Source organism: Gossypium hirsutum, chromosome D12, assembly GCF_007990345.1.
Source record: "Gossypium hirsutum isolate 1008001.06 chromosome D12, Gossypium_hirsutum_v2.1, whole genome shotgun sequence".
NCBI classification, from domain to species: Eukaryota; Viridiplantae; Streptophyta; class Magnoliopsida; order Malvales; family Malvaceae; genus Gossypium; species Gossypium hirsutum.
Genome location: NC_053448.1, coordinates 24,919,352 through 24,927,440, shown reverse-complemented (window position 1 = coordinate 24,927,440; position 8,089 = coordinate 24,919,352).

Below are 8,089 nucleotides of genomic sequence, written 5' to 3'. Positions count from 1 at the left end.
TAATAAAGTTTTCAACTCTGGGAGTTAGTTCTTTGTGCAAGATTTCTTTCTTATGATTTTTAGAAGTAGTTTTCTTCAAGGAGTCGTGGGAATCCATTCTTCTCCCTTCAATTTGCCAAAGACTATTTCTTGGAGGGTTGATTAGAGCCATTAATTGACTTTGTTGGGATTTATATATCAAATGGTTCAATTGGACGTTTATCTTTCTATCCATCATATCCATCGGTTTATCATTCCATCTTCTACTTTAATTTAATCTATCTTTTCTCTATTTAGTTATTATTTTGAATATTTATCTTTTATTTTTTTTTAATTTTTCTTGTTTTTTATTTCCTTTGTTATTTTTTAAATTTATTTGGTTTCTTCTTTTCAAGTCACATCCAAATCTTTCCTTCTTTAGTCAAATAACTTGATTTCAATCCTTCTTCTACTTCTTCCACCTCACTCACTTATCAAAATGTGTAAGGACTTATGTTATAATTAGGCCCTAATAACCTTGTTGGGATGGTTGGTGCATGGTTTTTAATAAATTATATATTAATTTAATGAATTAAGTTAAATAATAAAATGTTAAAGTAAAGAAAAACAAAAAAAAACATCATCATCTTCTTTCATTTTCTTCTCTTCCAACCGAAGAACACCATTTTTGCTTAAGGGAGAACCGATCATGCTTGTGTCTTGTGCATGTAATTCAAAATTGAGCTCGTTTATTGTAATTTTTATGTTTTTAAGATCATTGTAGCTAGGTCCAACTAACTCATATCTTTGTTTTCAAAACTGTTAAAATTTCTAAAGTTGTCATTGATGAAAATTAAAGTTTTTTTTATGTTTAATAGTGTGATTATAAGCTTAGATATGTTTAAAGACTAATTTGTTAAGTATATTTTGTTAGTTTTGTGTATAAGGACAAAATTGTAATAATGTAAAATTTGTCATGAAATTTAAAATATATATATATTTAGAGGGCTTTACTGTGATAATATTGTAACTGTATTGAAAATCAAAGCTTGAATTTGAAAGATATAATAGTTTTGATTTTAGGGGCTAAATTGAATAAAATGCAAAATTTTAGAGAAATTGTGCTAAATGAATAAATGATATTATGATACGAGCAACTCGGTCCAATTCAAAGGCCATAATAGAGATGAGCTTAATGTTCCTCAAGGCCCAATTATGAGATCCAAATCCAAGAAATTAAAGTCAAAACTCAACTTATTCATTCAAGACTTTATCACACACAAAAAAAATTCGAGAAGAGTTGAAGCTTCTAGACGATGAATTTTGGAGTTCAATATGCAGTGAGGATGAATTAGAAGGAACTAATTTTTTTTGTGAGCCTAAACTCTTAATCTATGATGACAAGCCCATGTGGAAGATGTTAACAAGCTTAGGCGTTTCATATTGGGTTCAGGTTTTAGGCTTATTTTTTATTATATATGAGCCTAATATTATATTATTAGCTCTTATTATTTATTATTTATTATTCCAATTTTTTATAATTTTAAGTATTTTAAGTTATTTAGGAGTTTTATGTCAATAAGAAATTTTAGTTTAAAACTACTTCTTGTTTAGGTAATTAGAGTTCTAGAATACTTAAGAGTTTTATTTAAATTTATTTAGCTAGCTTATACAAACGCCTTTACATTTTACACAAAGAATCAATTGATTATTATTCTACAACTTCTTTTTGAGTTAATAAATTCTCTTTGAGTTTTTCTTTTCAAGAATTTTTCATGAGTTTTCTTTTAGAAGAGTTTTAACAATTTTTTCAGATTGAAGGGCTCATCTTCAAACTTTTTTTTACCAAGTTTTATTTCTTGGAGTGGAAATTAGAGCCACTTGAAGGTGGTTGTAGATTCTTCGTGTTTTCAATGCTTCTTAGGACTTTTACTCGCCACGTTCTATCTTTTCCATCTATCTTCTTTACTTTCTTCTTTATTGTTTAAATATTTGATTTATTGTTCTATTTGATTTATCTTAGTTATTTATTTTAATTATTTTACCTGAATTGGATTCGATTGCGTTCCAGGTTGTGCCAAAATCCAAGTTTCTTTCCAAACGTCTAGAGCTCTAAGTCAAATCCGTGACTTGGAAAAACTTTACGATCCTCTTCCGCTCATCCATATCATATTATTCATGAATTGAGATGATCTAAAAGTGATAAAAGCTGATAATATGAAATTGATAATATGAAATGGATTATTATATAGATCAATGATTGAATCGTTCGAAGGAAAATCAGGAAAAAACTCGTTAGCTGAATATATTAGGTAAGTTCATAGGGTATATATATGTATATGTATGTATTTAATTTTTGTTGAATTGTGTATTTGTATTTGTTTATACTATTTGAAACTTGAAATGCTATAAAATAATACCAATTTTAGAAAGGACTTATTTGGAAATTGATGAATACTTGTAAAACATGATTTATATGGATTTAGAGTAAATGTGACTTGTTTTGTAACATCCTACACCCAGTCGGGTCACCAGACCTGAGCTATAAGATGCTACGACAATTAACAATCAATATCATATATGAAATCAACTTAAATATTCAATCAAACAACGAAGCATTCAATAATACTAGTCTTATATGATTTACGATCAAAAGCAAGCTTTAATTGAGCTTACAAAGCTCTTAGACCAACTCGGAAACAAATCAGGACTAATTTGAAAATTTTACAAAAAATATAGGTAAAAAGAAAAAACAAGAGTCACACGGTCGTGTGACAGGCTGAGGCCGTGTGGGATTAAACACGTAGCCGTGTAGCCTAATAGTGTGTGGGAGTTCAAATCGTGTATATAGAGTCACACGACTGTGTCGATAGGCCATGTAACTAACTATTGGTTGTGTTGGACCTAATTGTAAAACTTTGTAAATATTCACACGGTTATCTCGCCAGGCCGTATGAGAGATTGTGGTTGTGTGCATTGTATTGAGATATCTGTATGTCAGCAAGTAAAAGTCAAGCATTAGGTTCCTTCAGGTTTACTACAGCCTATTATGATTCCTAATTGGAAATGAGAACGCATTACGATAGACTTGTATTGGGACTTTCATTAACTCCAAAAACGAAAGTATCAATCTGGGTAGTTGTGGATAGGTGGGTGAAGTCAACTCATTTATTCCATTCAAGACTGATTACTCGCTTGAGAAAATTAACTTAACTATATGTCGTTGAGATTGTCTAATTGTACAATGAGCCATTGTCTATTGTTTTTTATTGGGATCTGAGATGGTTTAAAAGCTGTTTCAGATCATCATAAATTGTTTGTAGATTTGAGAAGAAAAGATGTCGAGTTTAGACTGGTGACAAAGTATTTCTAAAAGTTTCCCCGTGAAAGAAAGTGTTACAGTTTAGCAGAAAAGGGAAGATTAGTCTGAGATTTGTTTGGACGTATGAGATTATCAAGAGAATTAGTCATGTGACTTATATACTAGGATTACCTTCGAAGCTAAAAAAGATTCATAATGTTTTCCATGTTTCAATGCTATGACAATATAGATTAGATTTCTCTTACGTGATTACTTTCGACAAGATGGAAATACAACCTGACTTTTTATATTCAGAAGACCCATTCAAAATTATAACATTGGAAATAAAAGAAATCTGAAATTAGTGAGTGTAGTTAGTGGAAATCTTGTGAAATCAACATGGTACAGAAAAAGCTACTTGTGAAACGGAAAAGTTAATGAGATCACAGTATCAAAAACTATTTTTAGGTAAAAATTTCGAAGACGAAATTTCCTATAGGGGAGAGTTGTAACAACCCAATTTTTAGCAGCGTCGGAAAACAATAATTTCAGGATCACAATTCCGACGAGTGATTTTGTAAGCATTAATAATTAATATTTATGAGTTAAATATAATATTATGGTGAATTATGATTGGATAGATTTTATTAATTGGTTAGTTAGTCAATGTACAAGTGGTGCATATTGAAAGTTAGTGGTTTTGGAAAATGAGGGACCGGGACCTCGTTTTCATAAATTGAGCTCGTAAATATTTTTATTAAATATTTACAGAATTTTTTTATATGTGGATTGAAGTTTGGTTTGATAATTTTGGTGATTTGATAGTTAATTAAGGGAAAAGAACTAAATCATAAAAACTGTAAAAGTTAATCGCTATTGAATTTTATTAGTTAAAAGATTTAATCATTAAATGTGTAAGGACTTATGTTATAATTAGGCCCTAATAACCTTATTGGGACAATTAGTGCATGGTTTTTAATAAATTATACATTAATTTAATGAATTAAGTTAAATAATAAAATGATAAAGTAACTAAAAACAAAAACATCTTATTCTTTCATTTTCTTCTCTTCCAATCAAAGAACACCATTGCTGCTTAAGAGAGAATCGGTCAAGCTTGTTTCTTGTGCATGTAAGTCAAAATCGAGCTAGTTTCTTATAAGTTTTATATTTTTGAGATCGTTGCTACTAGGTCCAGCTAACCTATATCTCCGTTTTCAAAATTGTTAAAGGTTTCTAAAGTTTTCATTGAATAAAATTGAATTTTTTTGATGTTTAATAGTTTGATTATAAGTTTAGATATGTTTAAAGACTAATTTGTTAAGTAAATTTTGTTAGTTTTGTGTATAAGAACAAATTTGTAATAATGTAAAATTTTTCATGAAAATTTTGAAAATAATGTTTTTTAGAGGGATTTACTGTGATAATATTGTAATTTTATTTAAAATCAAAACTTTATTTTGAATGATATAATAGTTTCGATTTTAGAGACTAAATTGAAGAAAATATAAAACTTTAGGGAAATTGTGCAAAATGAATAAAAGATATTATATTCATGAATTGAGATGGTTTAAAAGTGATAAAAGCTGATAATATGAAATGAATTATTATATAGATCAAGGATTGAATCGTTCGTAGGAAAATCAGGAAAAAAGATAAGAAAATTGCAAAATAGTCCTTACAAACCAACTCATTAGCTAAATATATTAGGTAAGTTCATAAGGTATATAAATGTATATAAATGTATTTAATTGTTGTTGAATTGTGTATTTGTATTTGTTTATATTATTTGAAACTTGAAATGCTATAAACTAATACCAAGGTGAGAAATGACTTATTTGAAAACTGATGAATACTTGTGAAACATGATTCATATGGATTCGGGATAAATGTGACTTGTTTACAACATGTGTACTGATAAAATGGAAGTGCCCTTGATTTATAAATGTTATGAATCCTGGTAAAATGCTCGTTTGAACGTAGTAAATGATTAGGATACGATTGGCATGCCAATAGGGTTAGAATGCACGTTTGTACGGGTTTGCACTTTGGTGCTTATTGACGTGATCTCGAGTTCATTTGTTAAGTCAAAACCAAAGCTGCCAACTGGGTCTAAAAACTTGGTTAAACCTAAGAAGCCCAAAAAGGCATTTGTAGGCTCTTAAGGCCCAAAATCAGAATCTTAAATAATTTATTTTATTCTACAATTCTTTTATGTTTTTTTCTTATAGAATTTTAACATGTCTTAAAATATTATGTCATTGTTATTGCATGGTTATTATGTGTGTTTATTATGTCCTAGTTTATTACATCTATTAAATGTTTCTTAGAAGTGTGTTAAAATTCTGTTCAAGTTTATTACAGCTTCGTGTTTGTGTTAAATGTGTCCTAATGTTTGTTTAATATGTCCTGGGAGAAGACCATTGGCTGGCCTAGTTAAAGCTTAGAGGGGCTGCTCTTTTTTGCCAAGAAAAATCAATATTGTTCTCACATTATGGGGTGTTCGAATTTACAAAAGCATCCATTTTGTTCACACTTAAATGGCTAATCATATGGGCATTAAAAGTGACCTTTTGATCAATGCAAAGTGATTTATTGCACTATTTAAGATGAGAGTTGAATGAAGCCATGGAAAAACCTTCTAGAAGGTGACTATTAGACATTTTCATGCTCCATTAAAGGCCATCACCATCATAATGGCTGATTGTGACTATTGGAGCTTGCTTAATCCTTAAGCACGCATGGACGGATTTATGAAATTATTTGCTTAACCTTTAAGCATGCATGGACGAATTTATGAAGCTAATATTGGTTGTTCAGTTGAAGAGAAGACATTAATCCATTTTTTGAATTGTTCATGTGTTTCATTTATGGCTGAACATGGCCATTCATCTACTAGGTGTCCTATATATATTTCGTTTTATGATATAAACATATTTGAGTTAATCTCTCTATTCTTTAATAACTTTCTGAAAATATCAAGAACTCGTTCTTGTGGCGTTCTCAAACCGATCTTATCACTTTGTTAACCATCGAAATTATGGCGATCATCCTTATACCTTTGGTTCCTGTCTCAATATAGATAGTGAGTCAAGGTTCCATCCATTCTTAAACTTTTCAATTTTAAAGAATATTATAGAATTTGGGTCGTGTTGATATATAATATCGATTATTTTCTGGTTCGTTTATATTCAAGAGTTATATCCAAAATTTATCATTAGTTTAATTTTTCTTTCAATTTCATCCAAATCTAGTGCAAGTACCTATTTAAATGATCGAGCACATAAAAACATGAATCAACTCATAACCGAGTTCACATCACTTATACTTTACACTTCGGGGTCCCTGTTTTCACTTCGGTTCCCCTGATAGCACTATGGTGCTCCCTGGTGTGGTATAGTTACTCGAGTATCTGATTTTTTTTATAGTTCATCGGGCTAACTATTAAAAAGAAAGTATATGGATTGACTTCATGAGTTGCTTGGAAATGATATGTTTGTACGACTATTGAAATGTTAGCTAATGAAATTGAATGAATGATGAGTATGTGTTTAAAAGTTGTTTGGAAACGATATCAAAATGACTGGAAAGTTTATAGTTTATATGGATGAAATGCTCATTTTGTAAATATGGCTAGGCTATATGTTTAAAAGAAAAAGATATTTGATTGTGTATGTGATGAGTTAAGAAGAATGTGTTTGTGAATGGATATGATAAATTGATTAACTTGATTCACGGGTTTTATAGTTTTGACTAAATGATATTGTTATGTATCGTATTGAATGGATTTGGGAAGATTATATGATTTGATTTGTGATATACTCACCTTGTTATCGTAAAATGTCTTGACAGGAAAGTGACTTAAACTAGTTAATTCTATTTACTTAAATGTGAATCTAAGGTAAGACTATCATTTATGTATCTATGAACTTACTAAGCATGTCATTGTTTACCTCATTTTATTTTATTGTCTTCTATAGTTGCATCTTTACGGAATTTGGCTATCGGATCACTTCCAGGGATCACACTATCCAGCGTCTCTTTTGGTAGTCTTTGTTTCATCTTGGCTTAATATAAGTGCCATGTAATAGGTATAATGTATATATGTGCTTGATCTTGAACTTATGAAATTGCCATTTTGGTATGTTTATATGGTCTTTTATGAAAGTGAGGTTGATGATGTTGATTTTGGTAAGTTGAATCATACTTGTGCATAAATGAAGTGAAGGTTGATATGCCTAAATTGAATGTGTATTAACGTATTAACATAAGATTGCCATGATGAATGTACAAGCAATGCAAGATTGGTATGGTTGAATTGAATGGATAAAATTAATTTTGTATATTATGGTGCCAAATGAGGCATATTGGTTAGACACTTTAGGTTGTTTTATATCATGATTTGGCTTGATTTTCTTAATGTGTTTTAGGCAAGATTTTGAAGTATTTAGATGTATGTTGGGAAGCTTTAGTGTTTAGGTTGAATGAATTGAAAAAATGATCATTTTGATGTCACACGGTTTACCACACGACCGTGTGTCACTGGTAATTTAGATGCATGATTATTTACATGGTCTCAGTCTCTCACACATTCCAGCCACATGACCATGTGAATATTTGCAAAATTTTACATTCAGGTCTACCCAAGCTCAATTTGTTACACGGCTTGACGACACAAGCATGTGACTTAGATTTACAGGGCTTCAGTCTTTAGCACGGTTAGAGTACATGGCTGTGTGATTCAACACCACACTACCTTGGCTTGTCACAGGACCGTGTGACCCCTATTTTTTGTCCTGCCCCACTTTTATGTAAAGTTTCAAATTAGTC